Source organism: Callospermophilus lateralis, chromosome 12 (genome assembly GCF_048772815.1).
Source record: "Callospermophilus lateralis isolate mCalLat2 chromosome 12, mCalLat2.hap1, whole genome shotgun sequence".
Lineage (NCBI taxonomy): Eukaryota > Metazoa > Chordata > Mammalia > Rodentia > Sciuridae > Callospermophilus > Callospermophilus lateralis.
In genome coordinates, this window is record NC_135316.1 from 68,511,664 (window position 1) to 68,532,410 (window position 20,747).

At 34.7% G+C, this 20,747-nt stretch overlaps 1 protein-coding gene across 2 annotated transcripts in view; it reads left to right on the plus strand.

Annotated features, from left to right (window-relative positions):
- Positions 1–20,747, plus strand: part of LOC143411686 (purine nucleoside phosphorylase LACC1) — a 77,918-nt gene that overhangs the window by 37,284 nt on the left and 19,887 nt on the right. The window contains exons 7-8 of one of the 2 annotated variants that reach the window (XR_013092886.1): positions 978–1,046; positions 15,844–16,090. The gene's annotated coding sequence lies outside the window, so the exon portion shown is untranslated. Of the gene's footprint in view, positions 1–977; positions 1,047–15,843; positions 16,091–20,747 lie in introns of those variants that run through there. The other variant, XR_013092885.1, reaches the window with a different exon arrangement.

Sequence of the window (20,747 nt, forward strand, 5' to 3'; positions counted from 1 at the left end):
ATATGTGACTGGTTCTTTTTCTTGTACTTAAGAGACTAGTTCTAAATTTAAACACAATCCATAAATAGTCTCCTTTCCAGATATAATTTGCTATGATTTCATGCTCTGCTGAGCACATTACAGGGGCTGTGGCTCAGTGACAGAAAGCTTGCCTAGCATGTGTGAGGAACTGGGTTTGATTCTCAGCACTGCATATAAATAAATAAATCACATAAAGGTCCATCAACCACTAAAAAAATATTTTTTTTTTTTTTACAAAATTCAGCTTTTTGACATTTCAAAAGGAGGCAGATTGTCAATGGTAAAGTCAGCAGTAAACTAACCATTTTGGCAATTGCACATTTTATTTCTTGTCTGTTTTCTCATCATTTGAAAGTACACTGATAATAGGATTGTTATGCAGAATTTTTAATGGACTTCCATTGAAGTCAGTGGAATCTTAACGAATAATTTCCAGTTTCTAATCCTAGAATAACTTGAAACTCTTGCTCCTCAGTATATGATAAGTAATCTATCACATTATTATAATTAGACCTATATAATTAAAAAAATAACAGCTTCCTTTTATGTTTCTGTGGAACCTCTGCTAAATGGGGTTTTGTTCTCTCAAATAAAACCTCAGAGAAACCCAAATGGGAAAAGTATGATCCTAATGGACAGAAGACTCAACCTTTTCTGTTTGGGTTTTTCTCTTTATAGTACCTCAGTTCTGTGTTTCCAGGAATAAATAGAGGTAGAAACTAACTGAAAGTTCAATCTACTTTTTACTTTTTCCACAAGATGAAAACTTTAGATAAGATAAATAAGAAACAAGATTTTCAGGACATCAGAGCCATAGTCATCCAGAGCTTCTATACTCTCAGTGAATGTAAAACTTAGGGCAGTTGTAAAGCATTCGTATAGATGTAAAACCAAAGGTTTTTAAATTTAGAATAAAATACCAAAGATCACCTATCATTTTACATTTTATTTTACAGATGAACAAATTCAGTGACCAAGTGGTAAAATAACAGAGAAAGATACAGAAGTGTTATCAGCTGTGTTGGGTGAGTTTTTAAGTTAATAAAGAAAAAAGTAAAGTAGTAATAAATAATGATGATATTCCTTCATTTATTGAGTGATTCCATATACCAGGTACTGGTTCTGACCACTTTAAATTCATGATCTCATTTAAAATTTACAGCATCTATATGTGGTGGAAAGGCAGTTGTATTAACCAGTTGTCACAGAACCAAATTCACCACTTGCCTCCATTTCATTCTCTGTAAGTGACCAATAATTTGTAAGGCCCTACATTCCTTTAAAAATGTATTTCTTTTTCTCTTATATGTAATCCTCAGGCACAGTCTACATTGATATCAGTACTCTCTGTGAATTTTTTAAAAATACCAATTCTCAAACTTTCCTAGGTTTACTGAATCATAAATTTCTGGGGTTGGATCCAACAATTTCTGTTTAAAGCCCTCCTTCCAGGTGATTATGATATACACTAAAATTTGAGAACCACTTCTTTAGAGCAAAGTCTATTGTAGGTACCAGTAGGTACCTGGATCTCCTTATTCATACTATTAAACAAATAAAAAATAAATAAACAAACCAAACCATCCTACATCCTTGAGTAGTGACCATAGAGATAATTGCCACCATTAAAGACTTAGAGGCTATGTTTGTTTGGAAAAGTTGCTGTGGTTTGGAAGTGTTCCAAAATGTATGTGTTAGGAACTTAAACCCAATGCCACAGTGTTGGAAGGTGGGGCTTCACCCTCATGAATTAATTAATTCAGATTATAAAAGGGTTTGAGGCTGCAAAATCAGTGTCTTATTTTCTCACCTTCTCACCTTCTTGCCTTCTGTTGTGGGATAATGCTGCAAGAGGACTCTTGCCAAATTCTGACAACTTGATATTGGACTTCCCAGCTTCTAGTGCTGTAAAAAACAATAATTTCCTTAGTTACCAAGTATGTGGTATTTTAAAAATTTTTCCTTATTAGTTATACATGACAATATAATGTATTTTAATATATTATATATATATATATATATATATATATATATATATATATATATACATACATACACACATAGGTAGATATGGAGTGTAACTTTTCATCCTTCTGCTTGTACATGATGTAGAATCACATTGGTTATTGTGTAATTATATATATACATAGGAAAGTGATTCATTCTACTATCTTTCCTATTCCCATTCTTTCCGCATTCCCTTCATTCCTTTTTGTGTAATCCAACTTACTCCTATCCGGATACCACCCCACTTATTGTGAGTCAGCATCTGCATATCACAGAGAACATTTGGCCTTTCCTGTTTGGGGATTGCCTTATTCCACTTAGTATTATAGTCTCTAGATCTATCCATTTACCTGCAAATGCCATAATTTCATTCTTTTTTGAGGCTGAATAATATTCTATTTATGTATATATACTACATTTTCTTTATCTGTTCATTTGTTGAAGGGCCCCTATGTTGGTTCCATAGTTTTGTTATTGTGAACGGAGCTGCTATAAACATTGATGTGGCTGCATCTGTAGTATGCTGATTTTAAGTCCTTTGGGTATAAACTGAAGAGTGGGATAACTGGGTCAAATGATGGTTCCATTCCATGTTTTCTGAGGAAGCTCCATACTGCATTTTATAGTGGTTGCACCAATTTGCGATCCACCAGCAATGTACAAGTTTATGTTTTCCCCACATCCTCACCAAGATTGTTACATGGATTCTGCATAATTGCCACTTTGTCTGGAATGAGATTAAATCTCAGAGTAGTTTTAATTTACATTTCTCTAACTGCTAGAGATGTTGAATATTTTTTCATATATTTGTTGACCTATCGTACTTCTTCTGTGAAGTGCTTGTTCAGTTCCTCAGTTTGTGATTTAGCAACAGAAAATGACCTAAGACAGAAGCAATTGCTATTATGTTCTCATTTAGCTCACCAGTTTGACTGTATTTTAGTGATTGACAATGAATTATTAAAAATCAATTCAGTTGAAACTGGTAGATATTCAGAGGTAATTTTTTGTTTTGTTGTTATTTTTTCTGATACAAACTGCCACACTTTCTGATGAACCTAGTCATGAAATTGGGGCATTTCCCAACTATTCAACAACCAGTCTTGCCAAAGGCTTATGTCAACTCTGTCTGTCCTGTAAGACAACACATTTGTGCATTACATCTTTGATATCATACTGGCAAGACCTGGTAGCAGTAAATAATAGACACCCTAAGATGTGGGTGCCAGTAGTTGAGAGATTAAAATTTCTGAAAATTTAGGTACCCACTATCTCAATCAAGTTTGAAGGGTCTATTTGTTTGAATCAAGTCGGCATATTTGATCCAGAGAAAATGATTGTTCACCCTGTGCCCCTTCCATTAAGAAAGAGGAGCAATGTTTAGCAGGCATCTTGGGATTTTTGAAGCAAGATGAACTGAATTAGATCTTCTCTGACTCATTTAGTCACCAACCAGAATATTTCCAGTTAGTCACCAACCAGAATATTTCCAGTGGAACCCAGTGCAAGACAAATGAAAACGAACTCCAGGATTGGCCAGACTTCAGTATAAGAGGCCATGCTTGAGTGTCCAGAGTGGATGAGGAGTATGAATAGAGCCTGCAGGAAGTCCAGATGAGAGAATCAGTATGGGTCCCTAGGATTTAAGAACAAGGCTCAGACCTCTTTATAAAGTCACTGTTTTCCTTTTGAAAAACAGATCATGACTTGCTCCTAGGGTTCCACTGAAAGTGTCTGCCAGCTATAGGTCTGCAAGTGACTTTTGGACCTAAACTTTACAATATGAACTGGTGGTCTCATCACTGGCTGATCATAAAGGAGATGCACCTAGAGGTGCTTCATTATTAAGTTAAAGTGATTTTTGTTTCTTTATGGTATTGGGGATTTAACTCAGGGGGTTAAATCCCTAGCCCTTTTATGATTTATTTTGAGACAAGGTCTCATTAATTTGCAGAGGCTGAACTTGAACTTGTGGTCCTCCTGTCTCAGCCTCCTAAATTGATGGGATTACAGGTGTACGCCATAGTGTCTGGCTAAGTGAAAGTGTCATATATGGCATTGGGCCTTAGTGGATTCTAAAAGTAATGGTAAACATTTAAGAGGGGCTTAGCTCCCACTCCCATGAGTAGAAGGCCACTCATTTCCTTTTCTCCTTCAACTCGTACCTGTGGCTACATGGGGAGTTCCATGTGTCTTGTTGCCTGAGGAGAAAAAAAAAATATGGCTCTTGTTGATAGATGGTTCTGCTCCCAATGCTGACATCAGGCTTTCGGGGGTGACATGAGTGGCAGTAGAAAGGGAAATCTTACTTCTAGGTAAAGCTAAGCAGTAAATGCCATGGTGAACTTTGCCTTGGAGAAATACCTTGTTTCAAGAATTTCACTTGGGTCTTCAATTTTAAACATTATACTACTTGAAACATGAATAACACATTTACATTAATTAGGTAATCTACTGAGTTGAACTGAAAATAGGACTCATTAGATTAAAAGTATAGTCCAGTTTTAGAAGTAATACTATAGAAAATGGTGCACATTCTTTAACCAAACACCATCTGTATTAATCAAGTATACTTCAGTAATTTGTCTAGCAATCCCCCTTCCAGAACAGTGGCATAGAGTACTATTTCTGGCTGATACATCTTAATCAGTTGAAGGTTGGCTGATCCAACCTGGCTTCAGGAAGGCCTCCCTCCTGGTGTCTCCCATCCTCCAGGACTAGGGGGCCACCCATAGCATGCTCCTCTCTTGGTGGAAGGCAGGAATAAGAGAGTAATCCCAAGACAAGTCTCTACTCATGGCCACTAAAATCCTATTAGCCAAAGCAAGGCACATAGCCAAGCCTATATTCAAGGGGTAGGAGAATTTCTCATTGAGGAGAAGGTCATGGTGAAGATTTCCTGAGCAGTAATCTAATGTGACCACACTATCTAAGTTTAAAACTGGCATTTTTATCCTCAGAAAAATATTATGCAGTATGTTGTCATCAAAGAGCTGCAATAGTACATATAGTTGATTCAATATAATTTAACAAATAGTGTTTTTGTTTATTGGGCACTGTGTTAGGTATTCAAGATATAGAAATGAATAAGACTGGTCCCTACTCTCAAGAAACTCAGTGGCAGAGCTACAAACAAAGGAACAATATAAACAAATGAATATTTGATTTGATGAATGCAACAAAAGCAGTTTTGTTCCCATTTTATACATAAGAAACCTCAGAGCAATTAAATAATTTTTTTAATATTATAAACAGAAAAAAACTGAAAAATTTGAGGCGGTTTAAATTCTAAAGTCCTTCCTGTCATTCTTTATAGCTGTCTCCACAAGGTGAGCACAGAGCTCATCCTATCTCATACCTCACTTTTGCTGAGATCCTTGTATCTTTAAGGCAACAAAAGCCATTTTCTTGGTGAATTGAGCCCCATGATAATGAATATAGAATGGATTAAATTTACTTTCCATTCCTCCACAATTCTGCCCCTTTGACTTAGAATTCACATCAAACTAATCTTTATAATAATAAGTAGCAAGTCTAATTTATATACTTATCTAAGGCAAATAGAGATCTTAGATGCAAGAGGATACTTTGGTCAGTTTCTAAAATATTTGAGTCAAAGGCAATAGCCTTTTAGGGGAATATAAAATATTTTGATGACTAAGGAATACATTGAATGAACTATTGGCTCCTCCCTTCCAAAGAAGAAAAAGAACTGTGGGCAGTAATAAGGTATTCTGAGGGCTGGAATGTATGTATATTCATGACTACCACCTCTGTTAGCTAATGCTATGGATCTATTATTACTTTAATGTTTTATTTCGATATTGTATTAGTGTGTCATAACATTTTTTTAAAGAGAGAGAGAGAGAGAGTTTTTTAATATTTATTTTTTAGTTTTCGGCGGACACACCATCTTTATTTGTATGCGGTGCTAAGGATCCAACCCAGCGCCGCCCTCATGCCAGACAAGCGTGCTAACACTTGAGCCACATCCCCAGCCCGGGTCATAACATTTCAATATGAAATGCCTCTTCATATTTGTTCAGAAGAATATCCTTAAGATTGAAGAACATTTATCATACCCTGTTAAGACAAATGATAGGTACTATATTATCATTCCTATGTTAAGAAAGAAAAATTAGAGATATTTAAAAATATCCACTCAACTGGTTAAAGTAACAGTCAATGGAAAAGCCAAAGATAGGGCAGGATTCTAATGATTAGTGGCCTGGGGAGCAAACTTTTGGCATTTGAAACAAAACTCTTAAGAAATGTTAAAAGCACAAAAACTAATTCAAGTTTTGATTTTGTGTGGTTTGTCAGCAAGAAAGAGTTAATGAAGACATTCCATATTGGAATAAGTACCTAGGTCATTGTGAATGTTAGAGAGGACTCAAAAGCTTGGTGAATAACAATTTTCCTGTTCTATCATTTTACATGAGAGGATATTTGTATTCTGGTCATTTTCTTTAGTGAGTTTCATGTTGATTTTTTGGGTTCTGGATTTTGATTCACTCCAGGTATGGTTAGGGTAATACTGAAAGCCAATATCTTGTCCCTTCAGTTTCCTCCCCTCTTCCCCCCATCAGTTCCTAAGCTTGTCATAACTTGAAGGACTATTTTCAAAGATGCTCAGTACTAAACGTCTTTCTCAGCATAAGAAAGTTTCTTATGCAAACAGAAGCCCAGTAAAAAGTGTAGACAATGCTTCCCCTCCTTGGTGCCTAAGTCCTAGAGCTGAGCTGGGCCAGTTGAGTAACTATTTTTGTACCTGTTACCCAACCCCCTTTGTCCCTGCTTTTCCCTATCCTTCTGAACCTCTGGTAATCACTGTTCTCTCTTCTTGGAGGACAACTTTTTTAGATTCTACTTAGGAGTGTACTCCATTTTAATCCATTTTGCATAAATAATGGAATTTCATTATTTTTATGGCTGAATAATATTCCATATATATCACAATGTATAATTATATATTGCATAGTAACATATAACAGATTTTCTATACCCATTTATCTGCTGCTGGACACACATTGGTTGATCTGTATCTTGGCTATTGTGAGCAGTGCTGCAATAGCATGGGAGTTCAGGTATCACTTTCATACACTGATTTGGTTTCCTTTGGAGATATAGCCAGAAGTGTGATAGCTAGGTTATATGGTAAACCAGAAACAGGGTCTCAAGTTTTTCTGTCTTGACAAGGCATTTATTTTCACAAAGGGAGGAGAGGTGATGGCATGAGGTTTCAGAGTGACTTGTTCATGAACATATGTGAGAGGACCACCAGCATAAGGAACTAGATATATTAAGAACTGATATGTATTTACTATTTATCTTTTTCTGTCTGATTTTGAAAGCAACAAGTGAAAGGAAAAACTTAGTGGCCCTCGTGTTTTGGATTACAAGGTCGGCTTAAATTTTGACATCAGAAAAGTTTTTGAAAAGTATGGGGAAAGGATAAATTAAAAGAGAAAGAGTAATTTCAGAATGAAATGCTCAGCTTATTTCTGTCCTAATAATGCTGCCTCATGACTATGTTTGAAAATTTCTTCAGCCTGCATAATGGGCTGGAATTTATTAATTCAAGTTACTGTCACAGTCAATTGCTACATTATCTCTTCTGAAAAAAAATTCTTAATTATTGCCATGATTTATAGGATTATTATTTTTTAATTAAGTCCTACAGAAAACTCCTATCACTTATCCTGTTGTCCTTTGTAAATTAGATGTTTTCTTCTTTAAGCATCCTATTGTGTTTCTCTTCCATAGGGACTGAATTACTTGTATATCCTTTTTATTTGAAGGCATACTACTCAGTTTCTTTCTGGCTCTTAATTAAATCCTTTATATCCTGTATTAGAAGTATGATTCAAACAAACATTATTATTATTATTGTGACTTTTGTCTCTTTCTTTCCTGTTTATGTTGTGGAATTGAATTAGTATGTGAATACCTTTCTTGTCTATGAGGACCCTAATTGTTCAATGGTAAAGATCTCTAATTTATTTGGATATTTCTAGATATAATTGTCATGATTATTGGATTTTCCTTCTCATGGATAAACATGTGTTTTGTGAAAGGGTTCTGTACTTCATTCTCCTCATGATTCAGATGGTATTGCTCCTCTGTCCTAAGGAGAATTTCAGGTGTGATTCAGGCTTCTATTGTCCCCTCATAAGGAAAGCAGAAATAATTACTACATGATAATATATGCAAATGAAAGCTAGAAGTTGAGATGGATGAGCTGATTTTTCTAAGTGTCTTCAGAAGGCTAACTGCCTTCCTTCTGATCTCAGATCCTAGATTTGTTTATTGGCTTCACCATCTCCCCATATTGACTAGATTAATTTTCTTCTGAAGAACAGTGGTTGAGAAACAAAAGGAAGCTACCTTATGATCGACTGTGCCATGTGCTGTGGGTGTACAGATAAAAACAAATAACACCTTCTGTTTATTGAGCAAACTCTTCTTCAAGAACTTTCCATATCCTTTTTCTTACCCTTACAATAATCTTTTAAGAAGGGTATTATTATCCACATTGTATAGATCAATGAACAGAGGGATCAAGTGACTTACCCAAAGTTACATAACTAGTAAAAAACTGAATTATTATTTTTAACTCAGACTTGTCTGCCTCCAAACACATTCTCTTTTATTATATCACATGTCCTTCTCATTAACTCCTAGTTCTATGAATAGGTCTTGATTTCTGCCCTTAAAAGATTACATATACACCAAATATCATATATTGGATAATTCAATCTACATGGAATGATTAGATAGGCAGATCTATATAGAAAGTAGATTAGCAGTTGCTCAGATCTAGAGTGGGGTGTAGGAAGTGAGTACAAATGGGCATAGGATTCCCAAGGCAGGTGATAAAAATGTTCAGAAATTGTTTGTGATGATGGTTGTACAACCCTGTGACAATACTATAAATCATTCAGTTATACACTTTAAAAGGGTGAATTGTATGCTATGTGAATTATAAATAATAAATCTATTTTTTCCAGTTTACAATGTAGTAAAGAAAACAGATCTATAAATGGCTGACATAATAGCAGATGATGTGAAAAGATATATTATGAGCCAAACACTCTAGAAAGTTGGTGGGGAAGTGGGCTGAGATTTTTAAGTCCCAGGAATGGAAATGGCTTCATGAAATAGATGTCTTTGGATCTGAATCTGAGAGGAACATTAGAGTGCTGGTAGCCTGAGAAGAGTGGAGTCTGAGAGGACAGTGTTGACAAAAATCACAGGTATAGGCAAGGTTTGGGCTTCTCTGGAAAATGGCAAATCATCTGGGTGGAAGTCTAAAGAGGGAGTAGGGGATAAAGAGGGGAATAGGTTGGAAGAGGTCTGACTACAAAGAGGGACTAGAATGCTATGCTAAGGGGTTAGACTTTATTTCACATACCAGGGAAAATCTTTCTCGTGGATGAAAGAGAGCCTATTTTAAACCTGGATCTTAATTTATGTTTTTCTGTTTTAGAGATGGAGTTTTCACAGATCAATGTCATCCATTAAATTAATATTGCAAAGTTGAATTTTCCTAATTTTTTTTTCAATGTGTTTATGAGATTATAATTTTCTTTTGGTTTCATAAGGGTGTAAGTGTTTAAGGAGTAAGGACTTTAAATATTGTTTTATGCTTTTATTAAAATAAAATGTGATATGATGTAGATTATTTTTTAAACTTTCCTCTTAAAGGAGTTCGTAATTTCTATAAGTGAGAAGTAATTATCTAGAAGCTAGAATACTAATCAGTGTCTCTTCCAAACTTATCCTAGGGAACCCCAGTTTGTGCTTGTGTATGCTCTGGGTATCTTATTCAGCAGAGCTAGAAATTTGTATCTCAAATATCAGAGCTACATGCAACTTATGTAGATTTTTTTATACAGCAATGAAATTTCACAATTTGTTAGTACAAATATAAGAACAGGAAATTTGGCCTAATGAGAAATGAAAATGTAAGTAGTTGAGCTGTTTGGAGGAAGCCCTAGGTATGATCTTAGTGTAGAATGGGACCTTTGTTATAGATTTTATGTGATGATTTCAAACTTTATCTTTAGAGTTATAACATTGCTCTGGTCACTGCTATATTGTCTACATAAGGGATGATGTCCACAACATTCAGGTTGTTTGCCAGTGTCCACTCACTTGATTTAACATTTTGAGTCTTATTTGACAGAAATAAACTGGAGGTGTTGTTTGACCATTTAGCCTTTTTCCTGATCCCTCAATCCAAAAAAAGAGTGCCATTGTATTTTAACTTCACAAGCACTGAGAAGCAGTAATTTTTTCCCCTTTTTTTTCAGAAAAAAAAATTGACAAACCTCTGAATATAAGCTCAGAGTCCAGTTTCTGGTGAAAGATGTACGAACAATATTCAAACCCTGCAAGCTACTGTTTTGAAATTGAAATTTAAAGGTCACTACCAATTTGATAAATGAAAGAGGTAAAAGGAAAGGGAGAGAGAGGCATTTTGGAATTAGTTCAGTTTTGACCAAAAAAATTAAGTTTGTTATTGGTAGTCATTCCAGTTATTCCTTTTCTATTTTTATTGGTGTATTTGATGTCACTTTTGTTATTCTGTGACTCCCCCATTGAATCTCTCTCCTTTTCTTTATTTAGTACTTTTTATTCTTTCTTTCTCCCTTTTTTTCCTTCCTTTTTCTCTCTTTTCCCTCCTAATGGACTGTACGTGGGAAAAAGAAGTAACTTATAGAACTGATGTTCTTTATTGACTGTGATTTAATCTACTTTCTTATTTATTTAAAATGTGATAGACTAATGTTTGCTTATGCTTTTCTTTCTTAGAAAATAAAGCAATAAAGTTATTTTTTCATGTATAACCATTTATGAGGATAATGGAAATGGGTATGGGGGTGATAGATTTAAGTGTATGGAGGACCAAGCTCATCATGAACTCACTCTACTATCATTTCTGTTGTTGTTGTTATAAATGGAGAGAATGCCTTTATTTGTTTATTTTTGTGTGGTGTTGAGGATCGAACCCAGTGCCTCACATATGGTAGCCTAGTACTCCACCACTGAGGTACAGCCCCAACCCATCTACTCTTCTTTAAGATAATTATATTTGAGGTTATCAGTACTTATACAAGGGCCCTCTCCCTCCCTTCTCTTCTCTTTCCTTCTTTCTGCTCTCCTTATTTCCTGCTGAGGTCCTGACATGTACACTGTTCTGCTGTTGGGATCATATGCATTTGATGTGAGTTCTGCTTGTATATATAAATTTATTGTCTACAAGTCCAATTTTGAAAGCAAAATCAGTCTGCATGCTTTGGCCTAACTGCACAGTGGTGAAATAATAGGGATGGACAGCAATGTCTGGATTCCTTTCTGGAAGTTGAGCAACACTGATGTTGACAAGCACAAGTGGAGATTCCTCAATTTCTCAAAATAATAGTAGCCTTCCTTTAATAGTTTACCTTTATGATCATGTGAGACCTCAAACTGCCCTATCAACACATTTATATTAAAATTTTGACCTTAAAAGAAGTGGATTTAATTTTCTTTATTGAGACTGAAGAACAGAAAGTGAAACCATTCTTGTGGTCACTGAGCAAATCAACCTGGGAGCAAGGAGTGATCCTTAGCACACTGTCAGATTCTTCATCATTCATTGTTCATGGGAGGATAAAAGAGGATGTGTGATTATTATATTTCCTGTGAATTTTCTGAGTTAGATTATCTAATGTCTTGTTTTCTAGTCAGACACTTACAACGCTAAAGTTACTAGAATATATCTGAAACTTTCCAAGGGCATTTATGCTGAAATATGGAGCCAGATTTTGCTATAAAAATATCATGAATAGCATTAATATAGAACTGATTGGAAATTAATCATTTTTCTAGTGGGTGAGTTATAAGAGATTGTGGGATTGTGTTAAGGTTTTTAGCGAATTTGTGGAAATATATGAAGCTAGAAATTTTTTATGAAAAGGAAAGTTTATTTCCAAAAAGCTTATTTATGGCAGTGGAAAAGTCAGAGTCCAAATAATCAGAAAGCATTATCAATAGCTTTGTCTTGTAAACATGAACATTAGTGCTGTGGAGAAAGGATGTCAGGACAGTTGTCTCCTTCTGAGCCAATCTCTACTTTCTGAAGCAACATCAATAAAAGAAGAGAATTGACAGAAATACACCAGATACTATTGATAGTTTTTTAACAATGGATGGTGAGAATTTTACTCTAAAAACAATATCTATGGCATTGAATTTAGAATTCTAATTGATAGCCAACACATATTGTATCAAAACATGGCAAACTTCCTATATTGAAAGAAAGTAAAAATTGTCTTTCTTTATGTCTCTCTCAATGTTAGACTCAAGGATTCAAGGCCAATGCTTAGAAAAGTGGAGTGCTGTGGGGTTGCTTATTTTTCTCATAAAACCCTTGTACTCTATCTTAAGTAAACTGGGTGGTGTTCTGGGGATTCCAGTCCTGTAGGAGCTAATCTTTTTAGGGAGAGAGTGTCAGTTATGAGGGTATTACTAGTTTGGAGTTTTCTGTCCTCATCATAGTGCTTCCTTCAAAAAGTCTTGGTTACATTTGTTTTGGTTTATGTCTCTTCTTTCCTCAGATAAACTGACTTAGACTCATGTGTCCTCATTCTGGAATTCAAAGAAAGGGAACTCGGTTTGAGCGAGTCACCATCTTTGTTTCATTTTGCTTCATTAAGGGAGAAGAGAAAACATGGTACAAATATAGCAGGAAAGGGTGAGAGTCAAGAGAAATTACAAAGAATGGCCAGGCACTCAACAGATACTCCAAAATGTCTCTACTTTAGTGTTTTGATATTCTACTAATTAATTTTAGAGATAGGACATTGATGATTTATAGAAGGAGCCTGTCTAAATACAGAAGGGTTTTAATAATGGAGTGCATATAAGAAGTAAAATTTCAGCTAGATAGATCTGTTTGCCTAAATATGTTCTGCAACAATAGTCAAAAAGTGAACCTAACACTGGGTAAACAAAGATTAAGTGTCAGTTTCACTTCTAAAAGTATGACTGAGAATTTTCTGGAATTGAGGGAAATAATTAATTCTCAGATTTAGGAAACACGAGGAGTTTCATGCCAAATGTCATATTTGACATGCAATGAGACTAAGAACACAAAAGATGAGGAGAAAATTTTATAAGCAACTGAAAAAATTAAAATATGTATGTCAGTACTAAAAATAACTGTTAAAAAGATGTATATGTCTGAAAATTTAGCTATGAGTTCAATTTCTTTAAAAGATATAGGGGTTTTCTAGTTAAATTTTTTTAGGTGAATTTTGGTTATTTGTGTCTTTCAAGAATTTTTGTTCATTTTATCAAGTTGTAGAATTTAGTGGCATAAACTTGTTCTTAATCTTCCTTTTAATGATGATAGAACCTCCTGTTTCATCCCTGACCTTGATAATTTATGTGTTTTCCTGATCATTCTGGCTAAAATTTGTTAATGTTGTTTATTGTATTAAAAAGACCTGCTTTTTAAATGGTGTATTATAGTTATATACAATAGTGGGATTTGTTGTGACATATTTGTGTCTGAATTTTTGTGCATGGATTTTTGTTTCATTTATTTTTCTCTATTGCATTTGTGAGCTCTGTTTTATTGATTTCTGTTATCTATTTTAATTCCTTTTTATGCATATATAGATTAATTGCTTCTTCTTTCTCTAGTTTCTTAAGATATAAACCTAAATCATTCATTTTAAACCCTTCTACATTACTAATACATGAATATTATATATACTACAAACACTTAAACCTATGATACCCCTAAGAACATTTAGATTGTAGTCAATAAATTTTATTTTATATATATATATATATATATATATATATATATATATAATATCTAAATATATACATATATATAGTAGTTGAATTCATCCTGCCAAACTCACACATGCATGGAAATCAATTTCAGCTCATGATCTCATGCCCCTTTTCTCTTCCCTTTTCCCTTTCATCCTCTCCCCTCTCTCTCATCTACTCTACTATTCTCCTTCATCTACTCTACTAGACTTCCTTTTTCTCATCTATTAATCTTTATTTCATTGGTTCTTTATGTTATCCTATCTTTCCCTCCACATGTCCTTTATTTTACTCTAGCTTCCACATATGAGAGGAAACATTAGACCACTAAGTTTCTGAATATGGTTTATTTAATTTAGCATGATATTTTCAATCTCCATCCATTTACCAGCAAATGCCATAATTTCATTCATTTTTATGGCTGAGAAGAACTCCACTGTGTGTGTGTGTGTTTTTTTTTTTGTGTGTGTGTGTATACCACAATTTCTTAATCCATTCATCTAAGTTCATATTTTAAGTCCATAGATTTTAAGATGTTGTGTTTTAATTTTTGTTCAGTTCAGTTTCTAATCTTACTCATGATTTGCTTTTGACCCCTGGGTAATTTAGAAGTGTTATTTAGTTTCAAAATATTTGGAGATTTTGAGAATATTTTTTTAGAATTTCATTTTTATTATTATGCTTATATTTTTAAACTCATAGATAAAATTGAAATTTTCTTTTTTTATTGGTTGCTCAAAACATTACAATGATCTTGACATATCATATTTCATACATTTGGTTCAAGTGGGTTATGAATTCTTATTTTTACCACGTGTACAGGTTTCAGGATAACATTGGTTATACATCCACGTTTATACATACTGCCATACTAGTGTCTGTTGTATTCTGCTTTCTTTCCTATCTCCTTCCTATCCCCCCTCCTCTCCCCTCCCCTCCCATCATCTCTCTCTACCCCACCTACTGTAATTCATTTCTCTCTCTTTTTCCCCCCTTTCCCCTCACATCCTCTTATATGTAATTTTGTATAACAATGAGGGTCTCCTTCCATCTTCCATGCAATTCCCCTTCTCTCTCCCATTCCCTCCCACCTCTCGTCCCTGCTTAATGGTAAACTTCTTCTCATGCTCTTCCTCCCTGCTCTGTTTTGAGTTGCCCTCCTTATATCAAAGAAGACATTCAGCATTTGTTTTTTAGGGATTGGCTAACTTCATTTAGCATAATCTGCTCTAATGCCATCCATTTCCCTGTAAATGCCATGATTTTGTTATTTTTTAGTTCTGAGTAATATTCCATTGTGTATAAATGCCACGTTTTTTTATCGATTCATCTGTTGACGGGTATCTAGGTTGGTTCCACAGTCTAGCTATTGTGAATTGTACTGCTATAAACATTGATGTAGCTGTATCCCTATAGTATGCTGTTTTTAGGTCTTTGGGGAATAGTCCGAGAAGGGGAATAGCTGGGTGGAATGATGGTTCCATTCCCAGCTTTCCAAGGAATCTCCATACTGCTTTCCAAATTGGCTGCACCAATTTGCAGTCCCACCAGCAATGTACAAGTGTACCCTTTTCCCCACATTCTTGCCAGCACTTGTTGTTCTTTGACTTAATAATGGCTGCCATTCTTACTGGAATGAGATGGTATCTTAGAGTGGTTTTACTTTTCATTTCTCTGATTGCTAGAGATGGTGAGCATTTTTTTGTGTATTTGTTGATTGATCATATATCCTTCTCTGAGAAGTATCTGTTCAGATCCTTGCCCATTTGTTGATTGGGTTATTTGTTTTCTTATTGTTTAATTTTTTGAGTTCTTTGTATACTCTGGATATTAGGGCTCTATCTGAAGTGTGAGGGGTAAAAATTTGTTCCCAGGATGTAGGCTCCCTATTTACCTCTCTTATTGTTTCTCTTGCTGAGAAAAAACTTTTTAGTTTGAGTAAGTCCCATTTGTTTATTCTTGATTTTAACTCTTGTGCCATAGGTGTCCTACTAAGGAATTTGGAGCCTGACCCCACGAGGTGGAGATTAGAGCCAACTTTTTCTTCTATCAGACGCAGAGTTTCTGGTTTGATCCCTAGCTCCTTGATCCATTTTGAGTTAACTTTTGTGCAAGGTGAGAGAAAGGGATTCAGTTTCATTTTATTACATATGGATTTCCAGTTTTCCCAGCACCACTTGTTGAAGATGCTATCCTTTCTCCATTGCATGTTTTTAGCACCTTTGTCTAATATAAGGGTAGTTGTAATTTTGTGAATTGATCTCTGTGTCCTCTATTCTGTACCATTGGTCTACCGGACTGTTTTGGTACCAGTACCATGCTGTTTTTGTTACTATTGTTCTGTAGTATAGTTTAAAGTCTGGTATCGGATCGCTATACCGCCTGTTTCACTCTTCCTACTTAGAATTGCTTTTGCTATTATGGGTCTTTTATTTTTCCAGATGAATTTTCCAGATGATTGCTTTTTCTATTTTTGCGAGAAATGCCGTTGGGATTTTGATTGGCATTGCATTAAACCTATAGAGTACTTTTGGTAATATCACCATTTTAATGATGTTAGTTCTGCCTATCCATGAACAGAGTATATCTTTCCATCTTCTAAGGTCTTCTATTTCTCTCTTTAGGGTTCTGTAATTTTCATTGTACAGTTCTTTCACCTCTTTTGTTAGGTTGATTCCCAAGTATTTTATTTTATTTTATTTTTTTGAGGATATTGTGAATAGGGTGGTTTTTCTCATTTCCATTTCAGAGGATTTGTCACTGATATATTGAGAATATTTTTATTATTGATTTTTAAGTTAATTTGATTGTGGTTAGAGAATATACATTATATTATTTCAGTCATTTTAAATTTATGGTGATGTGGGTTGAATTGTATTCCACCCAAAATATGTTTAAACCCTAATTAGAAAAAGTCTTTTCAGATGTCATCAAGATAGGATGAAGCCATACTAGTTAGGGTGGATCCTAATCCAAATGACTGTGAGAGGTAAATCTGGACATAGAGACACATGGGAGAATTCTATATAATAACATATAGAATAATTCCATATAAGGATGTCTTCAGAAGTCAAGGAACACCAGGGATTGTTGGTAGCCACCAAAACCTAGAAAAGAGGCATGGAACAGATTTTCCCTCAGGGGCTCCAAAAGGAACCAACCTTGACAATACCCTTATTTCAGACTTCTAACCTCCAAATATGTGAGAAAATGCATTTCTGTTGTTTTAATTCATTCTGTGTATTGATTAGCTTTATGTTACTGTAGTTAAATACTTTCAGAGGATAGTTATTTTAAAAAAATGGGATTTATTTAGGTCCTGATTTGGAGATTCAAGGCCCAAATGACATGGTACATGTTCTGTCTCTGACAAGGAACCTGTAGCTGATAGCAGATGGTGGAGTGCATGTGAAGAAGAATCACTTGGTGAGTCAGGAAACAGAGAGGATGATAGGAGCCAGCATTGCTCCTTTTACAGCCACCTTTCTTGTGAGAACTACCAAAGGGTTGCAAAAAAACTACCTCACACTCCCAATGACCTGAGGACCTGCCCTAGGCTCCACCTCTTTCCAGTCCTGTCACCCTGAGGACCATGCCTTCAATCACATGAAAGTTTTGGGATATAGTCAAACCATGTCCAAACCATAGAACTCAATTTGTGGTACTTATTTATGGAAGCCCCAGGAAACTAGCATACATGGTAAATGTACTACGTATATTTGTTTTAAAAATACATATTCTATTGATGTTGAATAGAATATTTTATAAAATTCAGTAGGTCAGAGATTAGTGATATCCAAATCTTCTATATATTTAACAATTTTCTATCTACTTCTGTAAATTACTGAGAAAGGGTTTTGAAATTTCAAGCTCTCAGTGAATTCGTCTATTCATTTTTTCCAATAATATCAGTATTTGCTTTATGATTTTGAAGCTCTCTTAATAAGTACATTAAATATGAAAAAGATTTATTTCTGATCATGATATGCTTTTGCATATTTAAAGTGGATTTCTTATAGAAAGCATGTTATTGGGTTTTTTTGTTTGTTTTTTTAAAGAGAGAGAGAGAATTTTAATATTTATATTTTTAGTTTTCGGCGGACACAACATCTTTGTTTGTATGTGGTGCTGGGGATTGAACCCGGGCCCCACGCATGCCAGGTGAGCGAGCTACCACTTGAGCCACATCCCCAGCCCATGTTATTGTTTTTTGATATCTTCTCTGATTTGACAATCTCTGCTTCTCTTTTGGTTTAATAGGAACAATTACATTTATTATAACTAGTGATATTAGTAAATTTAAGTCAATTTTTATATATGTATTTCATATCCTAATAAACATTTTTAAAAATTGACAAATGTAAAGAAATTCAGAAAAAGTTACATATTAAAATTAAGTAACTATCAAATATCTTTGTCTGCATATCTTTTACCCTTTAATTCTTTATATGACAATGACTGTTTTGATATTTCTGTAGAAATAATATACAAGCAGTTCTATCTTCTAATGTGGCCAATAAACATTGTTTTCATGATTGATAATGTTTTAAACTGCTTCTTTAAGTTTCACAATTCATTTTGGGGATGTTAATATACATTGTAAATATTTTTGTCAAATTTAGGGAAACCTCAGTTGTATTTTTTCATACATGATATCTAAGATTTGGAAGAATTTTCCAAAGACCAAAATTTGATTCCAAAGATTTCATATCTTCATTTTTGCTACTTGTGCATTCACAGTACCAAGTGCAAGGTTAATACCAATACATGTCCTATGGCTGTGGGTTCTCTTTTCACAATTTTGAGAGAATTGCCATGGTGAGTGATACAAACATTCTGGAATCCATTGCTAAACTGAGCAGTCAGAAATAACTTAACAATAAATGAAAGTGACTAAAACTATATAAACAGGTCCTACTAAACCCAAACTAAATGAATCCCCAACTCAGAATCCCCTTAGAAAAAAACCCTTATTATTCAAAACCCTTATCATTCTACCAAATTATATTTGTAAAAATATGACAGAGAAACTTTGGATTTGGCAGAGGGAAGTGAGAGGAGGGGAGGGGGTCTGGGGGTCGGAAGGATGGTGGAATGAGATGGATATTATTACCCTGTGTCCCTATATGAATGCATGAATGGTGTGACTAAGCATCATGTACAGCCATAAAAATGAAAAGTTGTGTACAACAAAAATATGATGGAGAGAATTTGCAGTGTTTTCAATAATTTTAATTAAAGTGCAGGTATAGCTCATTTTATTATGCTTCACTTTATTCCACTTTGCTTTTTTTTTTTTTTTACACATTGAAGGTTTGTGGCAACCTCACATAGAGGAAGTCTCTGTGAGCCATTTTTCCAAAAGTGTGCAATCACAGTGTCTCTGTGTCAGATTTTACTAATTATTGCAATATTTAAAATTTTTTATTATTATTGAACCTGTGATCAGTGAGTTATCTTTGATGCTACTATTATAATTGATTTGGAGCACCACAAACCTCGACCACATAAGATGGCGAACTTAATAAATGTTGTATGTATTCTGTCTGCTTCACTAACAGGCTGTTATTTCCCAATATCTTTCCCATCCCTCAGCCCCCTCTATTCCCTGAAACACATGAAATTGAAATTAGGCCAATTAATAACCCTACAATGGCTTATCTTTCACTTTGCATCCCAAACTAGAAATGATTAAGCTTAATGAGGAAGGGATGTCAAAGGCCAAGATGGACCAAAAAAGCTAGGCCTCTTTCTTGCACTAATTAGCCAGTTGTAAATATAAAAGAAAAGTTCTTAACCCAAAATTGAAAGTGCTATTCCAGTGAACTCATGAGTGATAAAAAAGTGAGACACCCTTTTTGCTGATATGGACAAAGTTTTAGTGGTCTGAATAGAAGATCAAACTAGCTACAATATTCCCTTCAGACAAAGCCTAATCTAGAGCAAGGCCCTAAATTTCTTTAATTTTATAAAAAACAAGAGAGGTGAGTAAGATGTAATATCTTGAATATTGCAGAAGTTGGATCATGAGGGTTAAGGACAGAAGCTGTCTCAACAACATAAAAATATAAGGTGAAGCATCAAGTGCTCATGTAGTGGCTGTAGCAAGTTACTCAAAAGATCAAGCTAAGAAAATCAATGAAGGTGGCTACAATAAATAACACATTTTCAATGTAGATGAAACAGCCTTATATTGCAAGAAGATGCCATCTAAGACTTTCATAACTAGAGAGAAGTTGATTCCTATCTTCAAAGCTAATATAAGTGGTGACTTTGCATTGAAGACAGTGCTCCTTTTCCATTCTGAAAATCCTACGTTCCTTAAGAATTATACTAAATTTCCTCAGCCTGCGCTCTATAAATGAAACTACAAAGCTTGGATGACAGTGCATCTGTTTAAACATGGTTTTCTGAATGACATAAGCCCACTGTTGAGACCTACTGCTTGGAAAAAAAATTCCTGTCAAAATGTTGCTGCTCAATGAAAATGCCCAAGAGCTGTGATAGAGACCTACATTGAGGTTAATGTTGTTTTCAGGCCTGATAACTTGACATTCATTCTGTGGCCCATGGGTTAGGGAGTCATTTCAAATTTATTTAAGAAATAAATTCTGTGAGGCTACAGCTGCCATTGGTAGTGATTCTGCTGATGACCCTGGGGAAAGTAAATTGAAAACACTCTGGAAAGGATTCATCATTCTAAATGCCATTAAGAACATCCATGATTCATGGGTGGAGGTCAAAATATCAACATTAACCGAGGTTTGGAAGAAGTTGATTCCAACCACCATGGATGACTGTGAGGGAGGTTCAGGACTTCCATGGAGAAAGTAACTAGTGGAAATAGTAAGAGACAGAGTTAGATGTGAAGCCTGAAGATGTGATTG